Below are 17805 nucleotides of genomic sequence, written 5' to 3'. Positions count from 1 at the left end.
TACTATTGACAGGCGGCCTTGCATTTCTAATCACCTTCAACTCTGTGTGAATGTCTGCAAGTCATCATTCTTCCTCAGAGGTCTAGAGTGATTGATACCTAGTCTTAACTAGGATGTGGTGATATGATGATAATCCTGACAGTCCTAACTAGGATGTAGTAATATGATGATATCATTGGCTCCCGGGTGGCGCAGTGGTCTAGGCCACCAGAGTCTCAGGGTTCGCGCCCAGGCTGGGCTGGGTTCGCGCCCAGGCTCTGTCGCAACCGGGAGGTCCGTGGGGCGACGCACAATTGGCATAGTGTCGTCCGGGTTAGGGAGGGTTTGGCCGGTAGGGATATCCTTGTCTCAGTATGTAAGAATGTAATAAAAATGTATGCACTCTACTGTAAGTCGCTCTGGATAAGGGTGTCTGCTAAATGACTAAAATGTAAAATGTAATGATAATCCTGACAGTCCTAACTAGGATGTAGTGATATGATGATAATCCTGACAGTCCTAACAAGGATGTAGTGATATGATGATAATCCTGACAGTCCTAACTAGGATGTAGTGATATGATGATAATCCTGACAGTCCTAACTAGGATGTAGTGATATGATGATAATCCTGACAGTCCTAACTAGGATGTAGTGATATGATGATAATCCTGACAGTCCTAACTAGGATGTAGTGATATGATGATAATCCTGACAGTCCTAACTAGGATGTAGTGATATGATGATAATCCTGACAGTCCTACCTAGGATGTAGTGATATTATGATAATCCTGACAGTCCTAACTAGAATGTAGTGATATGATGATAATCCTGACAGTCCTAACTAGGATGTAGTGATATTATGATAATCCTGACAGTCCTAACTAGGATGTAGAGTGATATGATGATAATCCTGACAGTCCTAACTAGGATGTAGTGTTCTGATGATAATCCTGACAGTCCTAACTAGGATGTAGAGTGATATGATGATAATCCTGACAGTCCTAACTAGGATGTAGTGATATGATGATAATCCTGACAGTCCTAACTAGGATGTAGTGTTCTGATGATAATCCTGACAGTCCTAACTAGGATGTAGAGTGATATGATGGGATTCTCTGAGACTGAGCACTAGTCTGTCAATATGATTCTGCTCTGTGAGTGCGTGTGTGCATATGCACGTGTGTGTGTACATGTGTGTTTGGGGATGTATTCACATGCATCCTGTTTCCATTGATCATCCTTGAGATGTTTTTACAACTTGGAGTCCACCTGTGGTAAATTCAATTGATTGGACATGATACGAGAAAGGCACACACCTGTCTATATAAGGTCCCACAGTTGACAATGCATGTCAGAGCAAAAACCAAGCCATGAGGTCGAAGGAATTGTCCATAGAGCGCCGAGACAGGATTGTGTCGAGGCACAGATCTGGGGAAGGGTACAAAAAAAATGTCTGCAGCATCGAAGGTCCCCAAGAACACAATGCCCTCCATCATTCTTGTCACGTTCCTGACCTGTTTTTCCTTTTTCTTGTATTTATTTAGTTGGTCAGGGCGTGAGTTGGGGTGGGCTGTCTATGTGTGATTTTTCTATGTCGGGTTGTTTGTGTTCGGCCGGGTATGATTCTCAATCAGAGGCAGCTGTAAATCGTTGTCCCTGATTGAGAATCATACTTAGGCAACCGGGGTTCACGTGTGTGTTTGTGGGTGGTTGTATCTCGTGTCTGTATTCGTGCCACACGGGACTGTTTGTCGGTTCGTTTCTCTTTTGTCATTTTCTTTCGTTAGTGTTCCGTTTATTTTGTTAATAAATAATCATGGACACAAACCACTCTGCATATTGGTCTGATCCTTCTCGCCTCTCCTCCTCGTCCGAGGAGGAGGATTACGACGACCGTTACAATTCTTAAATGGAAGAATTTTGGAACCACCAAGACTCTTCCAAGAGCAGGCCGCCCGGCCAAACTAAGCAATCGGGGGAGAAGGGCCTTGGTCGGGGAGGTGAACAAGAACCTGATGGTCACTCTGACAGACCTCTAGAGTTCTTCTGTGGAGATGGGAAAACCTTCTAGAAGGACAACCATCTCTGCAGCACTCCACCAATCAGGCCTTTATGGTAGAGTGGTCAGATGGAAGCCACTCCTCAGTAAAACGCACATGACAGCCCGCTTGGGGTTTACCAAAAGGCACCTAAAGACTCTCAAACCATGAGAAACAAGATTCTCTGGTCTGATGAAACCAAGATTGAACTCTTTGGCCTGAATGCCAAGCGTCACATCTGGAGGAAACCTGGCACCATCCCTGCCAGCATCATCATGCTGTGGGATGTTTTTCAGCAGCAGGGACTGTGAGACTAGTTAGGATTGAGGCAAAGATGAACGGAGCAAAGTACAGAGAGATCCTTGATGAAAACCTGCTCCAGAGCGCTCAGGACCTCAGACTGGGATGAAGGTTCACCTTCCAACAGGACAACAACCCTAAGCACAGAGCAAAGACACTCAGGAGTGGTCTCTGAATGTCCTTGAAGGGCCCAGCCAGAGCCCGGACTTGAACACGATCAAACATCTCTGGAGAGACCTGAAAATAGCTGTGCAGCAGAGATGGTTGTCCTTCTAGAAGGTTCTCCCATCTCCACAGAGGAACTTTAGAGGTCTGTCAGAGTGACCATCAGGTTCTTGTTCACCTCCCTGACCAAGGCCCCAGCCAACCTGACAAAGCTTGAAAGGATCGGCAGAGAAGAATGGAAGAAACACCCTAAATACAGGTGTGCCAACCTTGTAGCATCATACCCAAGAAGACTCTAGGCTGTTATCGCTGCCAAAGGTACTTCAACCATGTACTAAGTAAAAGGTCTGAATACTTATGTAAATGTAATATTTTTGTTTATACATTTTATTTCTTAGCAAAAATTTCAATAAAACATTTTTTTGCTTTGTCATTATGTTGTATTGTGATGTCATTATGGAGTATTGTGTAGATTGATGAGATAAAACAATTTATTTTAGAATAAGGCTGTAACGTAACAAAATGTGGAAAAAGTTAAGGGGTTTGAATACTTTTTGAATGCACCGTATACTGAGTGTAAAAAACATTAAGGACACCTTCCTAATATTAAGTAGTACCCCCTTTTGCTTTCAGAACAGCTTCATTTCAGACTCTACAAGGTGTCGAAAGTGGTCCACGGGGATCCTGGCCCATGTGTCAAGTTGGCTGGTAGTGGATCTCTACACTGAATGGCTTGTTCCATCTCATCCCACAGATGCTCAATTAGATTGAGATCTGGTAACTGGGCAGGCCACTGCAGTAAACTGAATTCACTGTCATGTTCGTGCAACCATCCCTGGATAGTCCTACTCTGTAGGTCAACCATTCAATCATAGACCATAGTATCTCACCATCCCTCTCTCCTGCCCTATCTCCCCAGCTCTCCCTCCTGTCCTTTTCTCTCTCCCCTGTCCTCACTCCTGCCCTCTCTCTCCCCTGCCCTCTATTTCTCTCCTGCCCTCTTACACTGATCCATCTCTTTTACACTTTGTCTCTCCCCATATGTCTCTTTCTTTCAATCTTTCATCTCTCCCGGTGTCTCTCCCCTTCTTTCTCTCCCTCCCTCTCATCTCTCTCTTGCTCTCTCTCTGACTAAGACGAACAAACAGACACATAAAATCATTAAAACAAAATCTTTATTACTTGAACCGAGTGATGTTAGAAAGTGAAGGAACTGATGCCCTGTTTAACAGAAGGGCCAGAGTGTGGTCATTTGTCCCTTTCTAGGCTTTTACGATTAGAGCTACAATAACATATTGACTGCATCCTATATGGCACCCTATTTCATGTAAAGGGATTAGGTTGATATGTAGCCATTGATGAGGAAATTAGAGTCAGTCTTTAAAACAGACAATTTGTTCACTATTTCTTTTTTAAAATGTAGATTGTTTTTCCCATTGCTGTCAGTATTCTCCAGTAGGCCTATTTCTCAAGGTGAACGTTCTAACATCCTCCCCACGCTCCAACCTGTGTGCATGTGTCCAGCTCCAAACCGTTACAGGTCATTACGTTCTCAGACAAGAGGCTAAACTCCTATTAGTCCTGCCTGCCGGTCTATGCATCTTCCCAACACATCTGGGATATATTGGTGCAGCAAAACATGTACTTAGATTAGGAATTAATTTTGATTAAGATAAAATGAGGCTTAGCCTGAATAACCAACACTTAATTTTTAACAATCCCTCAATACAGTTGATTGTTTTCCTGGTGTAGCATATGATTGGTCCATTAACCTAGAATATGGTGTTATTTAATAGAGATGGAACTGACAAGCAAGGATAACCTGACCTTCAATCACTACCTAGTTTCCATACAGTACACATGAATTTATCTACCGGTATATGCTATTACACAGAACAAAAATATAAGCATAACGTGAAGTGTTGGTCTCATGTTTCATGAGCTGAAATAAAAGATATCAGAAATGTTCCATACGCAGAAAAAGCTTAAAAGCCCTTTTGTGGGGAAAAACTCATTCCCCGGTGGGTGGGCCTATGCCCTCCGAGACACGCCCATGACTGGGCCACTGCCCACTGCCCATAGATTAGGTCCTAATTTCTTTATTTCAATTGACCGATTTCCTTATATGAACTGTAAATCAGTAAAATCTTTTAAATTGTTGCATGTTGAGTTTATATTTTTGTTCAGTATATTTGGTATACACTTCCCTACGTATTTATTTGGACAGTGAAGCTAAAACTTATAATTTGACTGAGGGATCCTGGCCTTCTAGGCAGAGTTGCAAAGAAAAATACATACTGTATGTCAGACTGGCCAATAAAAATAAAACATTAACATGGGGAAAAGAACACAGACACTGGACAGAGGAACTCGGCCTAGAAGGCCAGCATCCCGGAGTCGCCTCTTCACTGTTGACATTGAGACTGGACAGAGGAACTCTGCCTAGAAGGCCAGCATCCCGGATTCGCCTCTTCACTGTTGACGTTGAGACTGGACAGAAGAACTCTGCCTAGAAGGCCAGCATCCCAAAGTTGCCTCTTCACTGTCGACATATAGACTGGTGTTTTGCGGGTACTATTTAATGAAGCTGCCAGTTGAGGACTTGTGAGGTGTCCGTTTCTCAAACTAGACACTCTAATGTACTTGTCCTCTTGCTCAGTTGTGCACCGGGGCCTCCCACTCCTCTTTCTAATCTGGTTAGAGACAGTTTGCGCTGTTCTGTGAAGGGAGTAGTACACAGCGTTGTATGAGATCTTCAGTTTCTTGGCAGTTTCTCGCATGGAATAACCTTCATTTTCAGAACAAGAATAGACTGACGAGTTTCAGAAGAAAGGTCTTTGTTTCTGGCCATTTTGAGACTGTAATCGAACCCACAAATGCTGATGCTCCAGATCCCCAACTAGTCTAAAGAAGGCCAGTTTTATTGCTTCTTTAATCAGAACAACAGTTTTCAGCTGTGCTTACATAATTGCAAAAGGGTTTTCTAATGACCAATTAGCCTTTTAAAATGATATACTTCGATTAGCCATTGGAACACAGGAGTGATGCTTGCTGATAAATGGGCCTCTGTATGCCTATGTAGATATTCCATAAAAAAATCTGCCGTTTACAGCTACAATAGTCATTTACAACATTAACAATGTCTACACTGTATTTCTGATCAATTTGATGTTATTTAAAATGGACAATTGCTTTTCTATCAAAAACAAGGACATTTCTAAGTGACCCCAAACTTTTGAACGGTAGTGTACAGAATACATTTTGCAGAATAAATTCCTCACTTTTTCTGGCCATGACGAGTTGATATTCCCGAAAGTAGCCGTACAACAAATGCCCACGCACATCTCTCATTTAATTGGGCCTATTAGATAGGCTATTATAAATTCAATAAATGCCATACATCCAACAGAGAGCCCAGGTTGTAACTTACAGTAGAATTTAACAGGTGAACAGACTGTTGGTCTTTCGCATTGAAGTGTGTACTGTAGTTAAATTTTTTCCAGAGTAGACGATGGTTCAGAATTTGCCGGCAGTGCAATATATTTAGGTTTGGGGAAAAATGAATGCAAACATTATTGCATTCAAACGATCTGTTTATATGTCCACAATAATTTGTAATTGTTTTAGTCTTTCAGAAATGGTCAGATACAGCAAATGTCACTGCAAAAGAAAACATTCTGCCAACACCTCCAAAGACATTTGATCAAGTTGGCAGTACATTGCTATTTCCTTTACATACGGTCTTGGCCTAATTCTAATACTTCCAAAGTACACAGCAAATAAGGGCGTTATTGTCACCATAAAAGGTGACTGATGGCCTTTTTTCAGGCGGAGTCTTAATGCCCTTTCCCACACAATTTTACGACAGGTCTGATTTATAAACGGGGAAACATGCATATTTATAGGGTGCATCAAGTTTAAAAAATCTATATTTTTGTGCATGCATAGTCTTTTTAGAAATGGCACATGCAGCTATTTAGTGTTAAATTTACACAAAGGTTATAAATGAGGCCCTTGGAGAGAAAATAAACTGGCCTAAAAACAACTCCCTACTTGGAGTCAGACAATCAACAGTGAATACATAGAATGATGAAGATGAGAGAATCTTTCTCTGGGTGTGAGTTGCTAATATCTGACAAGACGAACAACAAAGGAGATCTGTATTTTATTGTGATATCAAAAACAGATTTAAATCTTGCCATGTTTATGATTCGAGGGGGTATACATTTCAGTTCAAAGATTAGTTAAATATTTACAGTTAATATACACATGCGTAATTTACTATATTCAAATGTGAGTTCTGTGAATATCATATCAGAATAATTCAACATGATCTATCCGAGTTGGGGTCAATTCCAAATTTTACTAATTGGAAAACATTGGAAGAGAATTGGAATTTAAATTGTACTTCCTGAACTAACCCCAAACCTGGTATCTATGTACAAAAGACATCAGTCATGTTTCTTGATAGAATATAAAGTTACTGAATCTCATTGTCACATTACCATCCCATTTACAAGTGAACTCTTCTTTACTCTTTAAGAACACTGGTGTGTCTTTAGATTTCGAATATAAGTATTCCAACACTGGGAACAGTGGAACAGCTTCTCTCCTGTGTGAATGTGCTGGTGTGTTCTGAGATTACTCTTGACAAACTCTTCCTACACTGGGAGCAGAGGAACGGTTTCTATCCTGTGTGAGTGCGCTGGATGTGCTGTTAGAACGTGTATGAAACCAAAGCTCTTCCCACACTTGGAGCAGTGGAACGGCTTCTCTCCTGTGTGAATGCGCTGATGTATCTTTAAATTTCCTGACTCCCTGAAACTCTTCCCACACTGGGAGCAGTGGAACGGCTTCTCTCCTGTGTGAGTGAGCTGGTGTCTATTGTAATCACTCCCTGTATTGAAACTCTTCCCACACTGGGAGCAGTGGAACGGCCTCTCTCCTGTGTGAATGCGTTGGTGTGTTCTGAGAAGATCTTTAATGACGCTCTCCCCACACTGAGAACAGTGGTGTGGCCGTGGCCGTGCCTTGTCCGTCTCTTTCTGTTTCCTGGTGGGAGCTGGGTTGAATGAACCTGTGGTGGTTCCATGGTGTTGTGAGCTGCTGAAGGACATGAGATTCTCTGATCTCTCCACTCCTCAACAGTCTGACATACATATCATGGTGACATCTCTTTATGTGTTTGAGGAGGAAGAGGTGATAGGAGAATGGACAGCCAGAGCACGAGAAGATCTGGAAAGACTCCACGTTCACATCTGTGTAAGAGTGTGTGAGTGAGAGAGGGAGAAAGAGAGCAATTAAGAGAAGGGAAATCACAACAAATACAATACATTTACAATCTAGATATTATCCCGACCCTGTCACCTGAACAGGAACGTCTCAGGACATGATAATTCACAACAGAAAACATTGTTTAAACGCAATGATGCATTTGTCATTAGCTAAAATCTGATCCAAATTTAATGGAAACCTTTCCATTAAACTGGGATCAGATTTTCATGCAAATATTCCAAAATTCACATTCAAAATATGCGCATTTTCCCGCTATCAAACTGACTTAAAAAGCGGCGTGTGATAACTTATTGCACGTAACAATAACCTCTTAACTCTGATGCCGTTTGGTGGCATTTTCTAAAATGATGCATAATATTAATTGTTTCTGCTGTATATTGTATATCAATATTCACTGATATACAGTGCCTTCAGAAAGTATTCAGACCCCTTGACTTTTTCCACATTGTTACATTACAGTGTTAATGTAAAATGGATTACATTTTGTTTTTTTTCTCAGCAATCCACACCCATAATGACAAATAGAAATACCTTATTTACATACGTATTCAGACCTTTTTCTATGAGACTCGAAATTGAGCTCATGTGCATCCGGTTTCCATTGGTCATCCTTGAGATGTTTCTACAACTTGATTGGAGTCCACCTGTGGTAAATTCAATTGATTGGACATGAATAGGAAAGGCACACACCTGTCTATATAAAAGGTTTCACAGTTGACAGTCCATGTCAGAGCAAAAACCAAGTCGTGAGGTTGAAGGAATTCCAAATCAAGTCTAATTTTATTGGTCACATACACGTGTTCAGCAGATGTTATTGCGGGTGTAGCGAAATGCTTGTGTTTCTAGCTCCGACAGTGCAGTAGTATCTAACGAGTAATATCTATCAATTTCACAACATATACCCAATACACACAAATCTAAGTAAAGGAATGATGAATTAAGAATATATAAATATTTGGATGAGCAATGTCAGAGCGGCATAGACTAAGATACAGTAGAATATAATAAAGTATAAACATATGACATGAGTAATGCAAGATATGTAAATATTATTAAAGTGACTAGTGTTCCATTTATTAAAGTGGCCAGTGATTTCAAATCGATGTATATAGAAATATGCCTCTAATGTGCTAGTGATGGCTGTTTAACAGTCTGATGGCCTTGAGATAGGAGCTGTTTTTTCCAGTCTCTCAGTCCCAGCTTTGATACCCCTGTACTGACCTCGCCTTCTGGATGAGCAATCGAGGGGGTCACTCTGACAGAGCTCCATGCTGTGGGGATGTTTTACGTATAATTTCAATCTATCTAATCGAATAGAATCCACAGATTGTGATTTGAAGATAAATACTTTTAATAAGAGTATTAGTAATTGACTGACCCGGTCTCTCCAGATCTCCTAACAGTACTATTTCTAGGGTCAATTTTAGATCAATGCTATGCATTTTCAGCCATTCCTGAACCTATGACAAGAAACAGGCTACCTGAGGGCAATACCAGAATACATGCTCTATTGATTCTGTATCCTTAAAACAAAATCTGCAGAGCTTCGATGATTTTATGCCCCAAATATTCAACATTTTGTTTATGGCAAGAATTCTATATAATAATTTCAGGTGAAAAGCACAAAGTCTTGAATCTTGCGTTGTTTTATATATCAACTCATACACCCTGTACCATGGAATCGGTACATCAAAAATCTCTTCCCAACTATTTTGCAATCTGTATGACACAGTTGTCAACATCCTGGTCCTCAAATAAAACTGGTATACTTTCCTATTTATGCTATTTTTACACCTCCGCAAGTTTTGATCCTTTATATTGGGCAGACAGACCAGTTCCCTACCTCCTACTGCTGTCACTCGCCTCCTCCATTTTTGGGGCAATGCTGTAATCAATTGGTTGTACTTTTGGATTGAGCAGACCTTTACGTACAATTCTGATAACTCCACGAAGGACATAACTCTACCATTCCAATTTACAATATAATTTAAGAACAAAATACCAGTTTCAAACATCTTTCCCATAAATACATGTATTTTATCAACCAGCACATTTGAATTCAGACGTAATATTTGTTCTATCTTTTCAGGGGGATGAAATTGTAGCCAGCTCTGAAATGCTTGTTTGAAAAAGAGAGATACTTTGAAGAAATGGCAATCTGCACAATGGCAAAAAGGCAATTTTTAAACAACGGATGAGCTTTTCTTAGTAATCTACTTGAGAACCATTTAGGGTTCAAATAAAACTTTTGAATGAGTGAAGCATTTAGAAAGAGGTTTAGTGCTTTTATATTTAATAATCTCAACCCACCCAATTCATATTCATTATATAGATAGGCACATTTTATTTTGTCTGGTTTAGATTCCCAGATAAAGCAAAATATTTTTTGCTCATATGATTTGAAAAACAAATCATCAGGAGTAGGCTGCGCCATAAGTGAGTAAACTGAGATATGACTAAGGAGTTAATCAGGGCAATTTTTCCATAAATAGAAAGGTATTTACCTTTCCGTGGTTGCAGGATCTTGTCTATTTTTACAAGTTTTCTATTGAAAACCATTGTGGAGAGCTTATTTATATATTTTGTGATATAAATAACGAGTATGTCTACTTCACCATCAGCCCATTTTATAGGTAAAATGCAGGGTAATGTAAAAGTTGTATTTTTTAAGGATCCAATACGTAATATTGTAAAATTATCATAATTAGGTTTTAGTCCAGAGAGTACAGAAAAGTAACTTAGATCTTCAATGAGACATTGATTTAAAATCCTCTAATGTTGTTATTGGATTTGATTTTAATAGTTAGCATTTCGATGGCCATAACGAATAGATATGGTGACAGCGGACACACTTGTTTAACTCCTCTTGACAATTCAAAACACTGAGAAGTAGCCGTTATTTACTATTTTACACATTGAGTTGCTATACATTATTTTTACCCATTTTATAAGAGAATTACCAAAATTGAAAGAATCCAGGCATTTATAAATAAAATCCAGTCTTACTTTATAAATACCTTTTCAAAATCCGCTATAAATACTATTCCTGGCTTCTTATACGTTTCATGATGTTCTATTATTTCTAGTGGTTGTCGTATATTATCTCCAATGTATCGTTCATGTAAAAAACCTGTCTGATCAGGATGAACAATACCTAGTAAAACCCTTTTAAGTGCTATGCATTTTGCTAGTATTTTTGCATCACAACATTGAAGTGCAAGGGGCCTCAAGTTTTTTTGATAGACTGGTTCTTTATATTTGCCATCTGGGTCTTGTTTTATTAATAGAGAAATCAGACCTTCCTGCTGAGTACCTGACAGACTACCATTTCTATAGGAGTAGTTAAAACAATCTAACAATGGAGCTTTTAGTATATCAAAAAATACTTGACATACCTCTACCGGTATGCCATCAAGCCCTGGGGTTTTTCCAGACTGAAAGGATTTAATAGCCTCAAAGTTGTTCTTCTGTAATTTGGCCTTCGCACTGATCTTTCTGTACACTTGTAAAAAAGAATTGTTGAATAATTTGGAAAGAATTCCTTACCGTAATCTTCATTCAGTGGGAGAGGATGAGACGGAAAAGAGAGCATCTGCCTAAAATAATTAGCTTCCTCTTAAAAGTTCATTCGGAGAATCATAGGTGACTCCGTTTTCAGTAACGAGATTCTGTAAATTATTTTTGTTAGCATTCCTGTATTGGAGATTCAGGAAGAATTTTGTTCATTTTTCTCCATATTCCATCCAGTTTGCTTAATTTTTGAAATAGATTACATTAGATCGTTCTTGAATAAGTTCCTCAAGTTCTTTTTGTTTTTCCTCTAACTTATTTTGTATCTCTGTAGTATCGTTTTTATTGCCATCTACCTGTACTATTAGTTCATGGATTTTCCTTGTTAGTCTCTTTAGCCAGAAACAGCTTTTTTTTAATTATTATTGATGAATATTGAATTGAATGACCTCTGAATGTACATTTAAAAAGGTATACCAAACAATAAGGGGATTTGCTGAACCTATATTATACTGGAACATTTATTTTGTCTTATTTTTAACTAAGTTGTCCTCCAGTAAACTTTGATAAAATTTCCAATATCCCCGTCCACGTGGAAAATCTATAAGAGTTATGTGAATGCCAATTAGATGATGATCCGATCACATTCTGTCTCCTATTAAAACTTTTTTTTACCTTTGATGCAAGAGAGAAAGAGACAAGAAAGTAGTCAAGACGACTAGCTTGATTAAGTCTCCTCCATGTATATCTCACTAGGTCGGGTTTTTTTAGTCTCCAAATATCCACTATTTCTAATGTGTCCATAATATTTGTGATTTCCTTAAGGGCATGTGATGATAGTTTGTAGAGTGATTACCTTTACGCTCCATTGAGGTACTTAACACTGTGTTATAGAGTTAGGAATTTTATGAGTAATGACTAAACAATGTTTACATTTAGATAAAACTACAACTAATTGAACTCTACCCTGTATTATTATATCTGATTAATCATGTTAATTCATAAGTAAGGGATTATGTAGCATGAAAAAGGAGTAATTAAAACATAATAAACACCATTCCAACTTAGTTGGAGTGTGGTGTGTGGTGAGGGTTATAAAGTAAGCAAAAAGGATCGTTAAACTATGGTTGAACCGACCCAAATTAGCCCTGAGATGTTTAGATAAGGCAGTGAGTAACTTCTTAGGTGTCCATTATCTTGAGTTGTCTGCTAAAGTGGTAATAAATTATAGTGAGCCTTCAGGAGAATAAATGATATAGTGTGTCATGTGTGTGCGCGCTGGTGAGTTGTAATGAACTTTTGAACCTGTTTTATCTTGGTCAAGAGGAGGAGATTTATTCTGTAACCAATGACGTCATATTTTGTATATAAACTGTTGTTTGTGGTTAAATGGGAGCGCGCTCACGAGAATAAATACTATTATCTAATTCTAATAAGACTGGACCCTGTCTATTTTATGTTAATAACTATCTTACAAATTCTTAGAAATAGACAGATTGATTTTAATTAATGAGTACATAAAGGAATTATAAAATTCCCCTAACATATAGTCTCCTACCATAATGATTAGATCACTTGTTGCCTGTAAGTTCAATAAATTGGTATAAATGTTTTCGAAGTGTGGATCCTGATTTGGACCATATACATTAATGAGCCAAATCAATTTTCGTCCACTTTCATATTCAAAAGGATCCACCTTCCATGCAAATCATTCCTGACTATTTGCACATTCAGATCGACAATTGTTGTTAATATCATCATACCCTTTGAGTTCCTTTGTCAATGACAGAAAATTATTTTACCACCCCATTCCTTTTTCCACACAACTTCATCTAAGAATGTAGAGTGAGTTTCCTGTAAACAGTATATGTTATATTCCTTTTCTTTTAGCCATGTGAAGACTGATCTTTTTTTATAATCTGCAAAATCTTTACAATTATAACTGGCTATACTTACTTCACCCCTTACTATAACTAGATACTATTCTCAGTCTAAATTGACCATAATTAGTGCTTGTAAAGTTACTGCCATCAGAGGTATTATGAAGGTCAAAATTAGAGCTTTCAAATGTCTGATATTTAGAATTCAAGAAATAGGTTCTAGCAATATTTGTTTTATTGCCTTGCCTGTTTGCCTGTGAGCCAATGCCACAGATGTTAGAAAATTGAGAAAATATATTATGTGTAGCAAATCTGAGTAGGTTGATTATGGCTGCAATCCCGGTAACGGGATCGATATGACAAAAACTTTAAAAAGTGCAGGGCGCCAAATTCAAAAAACAGAAATCTCATAATTAAAATTCCTCAGACATTCATGTGTTTTATATAATTTTAAAGGTATTCTTGTTGTTAATCCCACCAAAGTGTCCAATTTCAAATAGGCTTTTCAGCGAAAGCACTACAAACGATTATGTTAGGTCACCACAAAACCACAATAAGCATAGCCATTTTTTCCAGTGAAAGATAGCTTTCACAAAAACCAGACATAGAGATAAAATTAATCACTAACCTTTGATTATTTTCATCAGATGACACTCATAGGACTTCATGTTACACAATACATGCATATTTTGTTTGATTAAGTTCATATTTCTATAAAAAATCTGAGTTCACATTGACGCATTAGATTCACTAGTTGCAAAAACATCAAGTGACTTTGCATAGCCACATCGTTTCAACAGAAATACTCATCATAAATGTAGATGATAATACAAGTTATACACATGGAATTATAGATATACCTCTCCTTAATGCAACCGCTGTGTCAGGTTTTAAAAAAACTTTACGGAAAAATAAACCATGCAATAATCTGAGACGGAGCTCAGAACAATAGCCAAATTAGCCGCCATGTTGGACTCAGCAGAAACCAGAAAATACATGATAAATGTTTCCTTACCTTTGATGAATTCATCAGAATGCAGTCCTAGGAATCCCAGGTCCACAATAAATGCTTCATTTGTTCGTTAATGTCCGTTATTTATGTCAATTTAGATACTTTGGTTCGCGCCTTCGGTAAACAATTCCGAAGTCACAACGCGCCTCTGTCCAAAAAATCCGTAACAGTCAGTAGAAACATGTCAAACGATGTACTGAATCAATCTTTAGAATGTTGTTAACATACATCTTGAATAACGTTCCAACCGGAAAATTAAATTGACTTCAGAAGAGCGGTGGAACAGAGGTCCTCCTCATGTGAAGGCGCATGGTGAATGCGTGATCAGCCCATGGAAGTGATTACTCATTCCTGTCTCCTTCGGCCCCCCTTCACATTAGATTCATCAGACAAAGTTCTATTGACTGTTGACATCTCATGCATGCTTCAGTGTCGCTTGCCTCGAAGCGAGCATATAAGGTATTTAGCTCGTCTGGTAGGCTGGGTTTCCCTTTGTAGTCCGTAATAGTTTGCAAGCCCTGCTACATCCGACGAGCATCAGAGCCGGTGTAGTAGGATTCAATCTTAGTCCTGTATTGACACTTTGTCTGTTTGATGGTTCGTCTGGGGGCTTAGAGGAATTTCTTATAAGCGTCCAGATTAGTGTCCCGCTCCTTGAAAATGGCAGCTCTCGCCTTTAGCTCGATGCGGATGTTGCCAATAATCCATTGCTTCTGGTTGGGATATGTACGTACGTACGTACGTACACTGTGGGGACAACGTCGTTGATGCACTTTTTGATAAAGCCGGGTGACTGAGATGGTATACTCCTCAATGCCATTGGATGAATCACGGAACATATTCCAGTTTGTGCTAGAAAAACAGTCCTGTAGCGTAGCATCCGTGGTATCTGACCACTTTTGTATTGAGTGAGTCACTGATAGTTCCTGCTTTAGTTTTTGCTTGTAAGCAGGAATCAGGAGGATAGAATTATGGTCAGATTTGCCGAATGGTGGCGAGGGAGAGCTTTGTATGCGTCTTTGTGTGATGAGAAAAGGTAGTCTGGAGTGGTTGATCATTGCTATACAACCATTATCAGGCCTTGCCATAGTTTTGACTAAAATCTACCTCGGCCACTCAGGAACATCCGCTGTCTTCTAGATAAGCGGATAGCTAACTGTTAACGTTAGATAGCTTACCGATAACTAGCTAATGTTTATCCGGACGAGTGGTCCAATCCCCATCTTCAAATATTACAGCAACTACATAAACTTTAATTTGTGTTAGGTTTGTCCATGCTATGCTAGCCAGAAGATTCCCACCCTACCATTACACTTGTTTACATTGCGCTGCACTGGGGTCTCAGGCCTATCAAACCATGATGGCATTATCTCTCATGGGTAATAGAAGCTGTTGTACACCAAGGGCACAGATATAAAAAATCTTTGCTAACTAGCTCCTTGTTCTACAGGTGCATCAAAATGAATTGAAAAGTAATTATCCAGTAAAAAATAAACGTCAGTCTTTCTTCTAACCTAAGCTAGAGTTGCGTCTACGGACATTTTTCTATCACCAACACTTGATGCTAGCTAGTTAACTAGGCTAACATTTGCAAAGCTAGCTAAAAATGCTTAGCTTGCTGCCAAAGAGCTTGCTAAGACTATGTATATAAAGTATGCAATCAAATAAATATATAGAATGTTATTTCAAAACAACAGTACACCGAACACTATATAGCTATAATAAAACGTTAGCTAGTTAATGAGAAGCTGATCTCTTTTCTTGGCTCACGTCATTTCTATTGAGAAAATACCATACACCTGACACCGGACATAGGATTTCCCAGATTTTCGCCAAAATGTACATTACTGTTCAAAAGTTTGGGGTCACTTACAAAGGTCCTTGTTTTTGAAAGAAACTCCCAAAAAATCTGTCTATTAAAATAACATCAAATTGAGTAGAATGTTTTATTTTACCTTTATTTAACTAGGCAAGTCAGTTAAGAACAAATTCTTATCGTCAATGACGGCCTAGGAACAGTGGGTTAACTGCCTTGTTCAGGGGCAGAACCACATTTTTACCATGTCAGCTCGGGGATTCGATCTTGCAACCTTTCGGTAACTAGTCCAACTCTCTAACCACTAGGCTAATTGTTAATGTTGTACATGACTATTGTAGCTGGAAGCGGCTGATTTTTTATGGAATATCTACATAGGCGTGCAGAGGCCCATTATCAGCAACCATCACTCCTGTGTTGTGTTAGCTAATCCAATTTTATCGTTTTAAAAGGCTAATAATTGATCATTAGAAAACCCTTTTGCAATTATGTTAGCACAGCTGAAAACTGTTGTCCTGATTAAAGAAGCAATACAACTGTCCTTCTTTAGACTAGTTGAGTATCTGGAGCATCAGTATTTGTGGGTTCGATTACAGGCTCAAAATGGCCAGAAACAAAGAACTTTCTTCTGAAACTCGTCAGTCTATTCTTGTTCTGAAAATGAAGGCGAGAAATTATCAAGAAACTGACGCTCGTACAACGCTGTGTACTACTCCCTTCACAGAACAGCACAAACTGGCTCTAACCAGAATAGAAAGAGGAGTGGGAGTGCACATCTGAGCAAGAGGACAAGTACATTAGATTGTCTAGTTTGAGAAACAGATGCCTCACAAGTCCTCAAATGGCAGCTTCATTAAATAATATTCGCAAAACACCAGCCTCAACGTCAACAGTGAAGAGGCGACTCCGGGATGCTGGCCTTCTAGGCAGAGTTGCAAAGAAAAAGCCATATCTCAGACCAATAAAAATAAAAGATTAAGATGGGCAAAAGAACACAGACACTGGACAGAGATATGGCTTTTAACTCTGCCTAGACGGCCAGCGTCCCAGAGTCGCCTCTTCACAGTTGATGTGACATGCCATTGGAACACAGTGATGGATGCTGATAAATGTAGATATTCCATTAAAAAATGTATTTATTTATTTTTAAAGCAGCCGTTTCCAGCTACAATAGTCATTTACAACATTAACAATGTGTACACTGTATTTCTGATCAATTTGATGTTCTTTTAATGAACAAAAAGTGCTTTTCTTTAAAAATCACGGTCAAAATCAAGTGACAGCAAACTTTTGAACAGTAGTGTTTGTCCCAACCCCGGAAATGAGAGAAAGGACTATTAAGACACTGCGGAGCCGGCGCGAGATATGAGTCAGAAACAACATACCTCATTTTTATTTAACCTTTATTTAACTAGGCAAGTCAGTTAAGAACAAATTATTATATGGTCAATCCGACAGCTGAAGTGGCCGTACAGCATTTACTGCGATGCAGCCTCCCGCAGACGTCATGGCTTTCATACTTCTTGCACTTAGCGGAGCACAGCAGAGCTATTGGTAGGGAAGTGAGTTTGTGTTTACACAAGACGTACCGCCCCCACCTACTGTCAACAAGTCATGCCAATGCAGAGCTATATGGAAGCCCGACACATTGTTACAAATTGTGGTAATTTGCACTTGTGACGTAGTTAAAGGTGGAGGGCTGGAGCAAGCAGGGAATGACATCGCTTGAGAGGGCAATATGCATGTCAGGAGAAATGTAGTATTATCATAAGGAGACATACTTGAATTGCAGAGGAGGAATGGGGGG

The 17805-nt window shown here is 39.0% G+C and overlaps 1 long non-coding RNA gene across 3 annotated transcripts; it reads right to left on the bottom strand.

Annotated features, from left to right (window-relative positions):
- Window positions 1-6634: 6634 nt before the first annotated feature.
- On the bottom strand, window positions 6635-17805 carry LOC129858716 (uncharacterized). Of its 3 annotated transcripts, none has more exons than XR_008760070.1 (3): window positions 14186-17805; window positions 8312-8424; window positions 6635-7743 (listed from the first exon to the last, which is right to left on the bottom strand). It is a non-coding gene; the product is annotated as an uncharacterized LOC129858716 (long non-coding RNA). The 3 variants fall into 3 exon arrangements; XR_008760069.1 differs by having other exon boundaries at window positions 8325-8424; XR_008760068.1 differs by having other exon boundaries at window positions 8335-8424.

This window comes from Salvelinus fontinalis, chromosome 6, assembly GCF_029448725.1.
Source record: "Salvelinus fontinalis isolate EN_2023a chromosome 6, ASM2944872v1, whole genome shotgun sequence".
In the NCBI taxonomy this organism is placed as follows: domain Eukaryota; kingdom Metazoa; phylum Chordata; class Actinopteri; order Salmoniformes; family Salmonidae; genus Salvelinus; species Salvelinus fontinalis.
The sequence above is the reverse complement of the archived record's forward strand: the minus strand, read 5'-3'. Positions and strand labels throughout refer to the sequence as shown.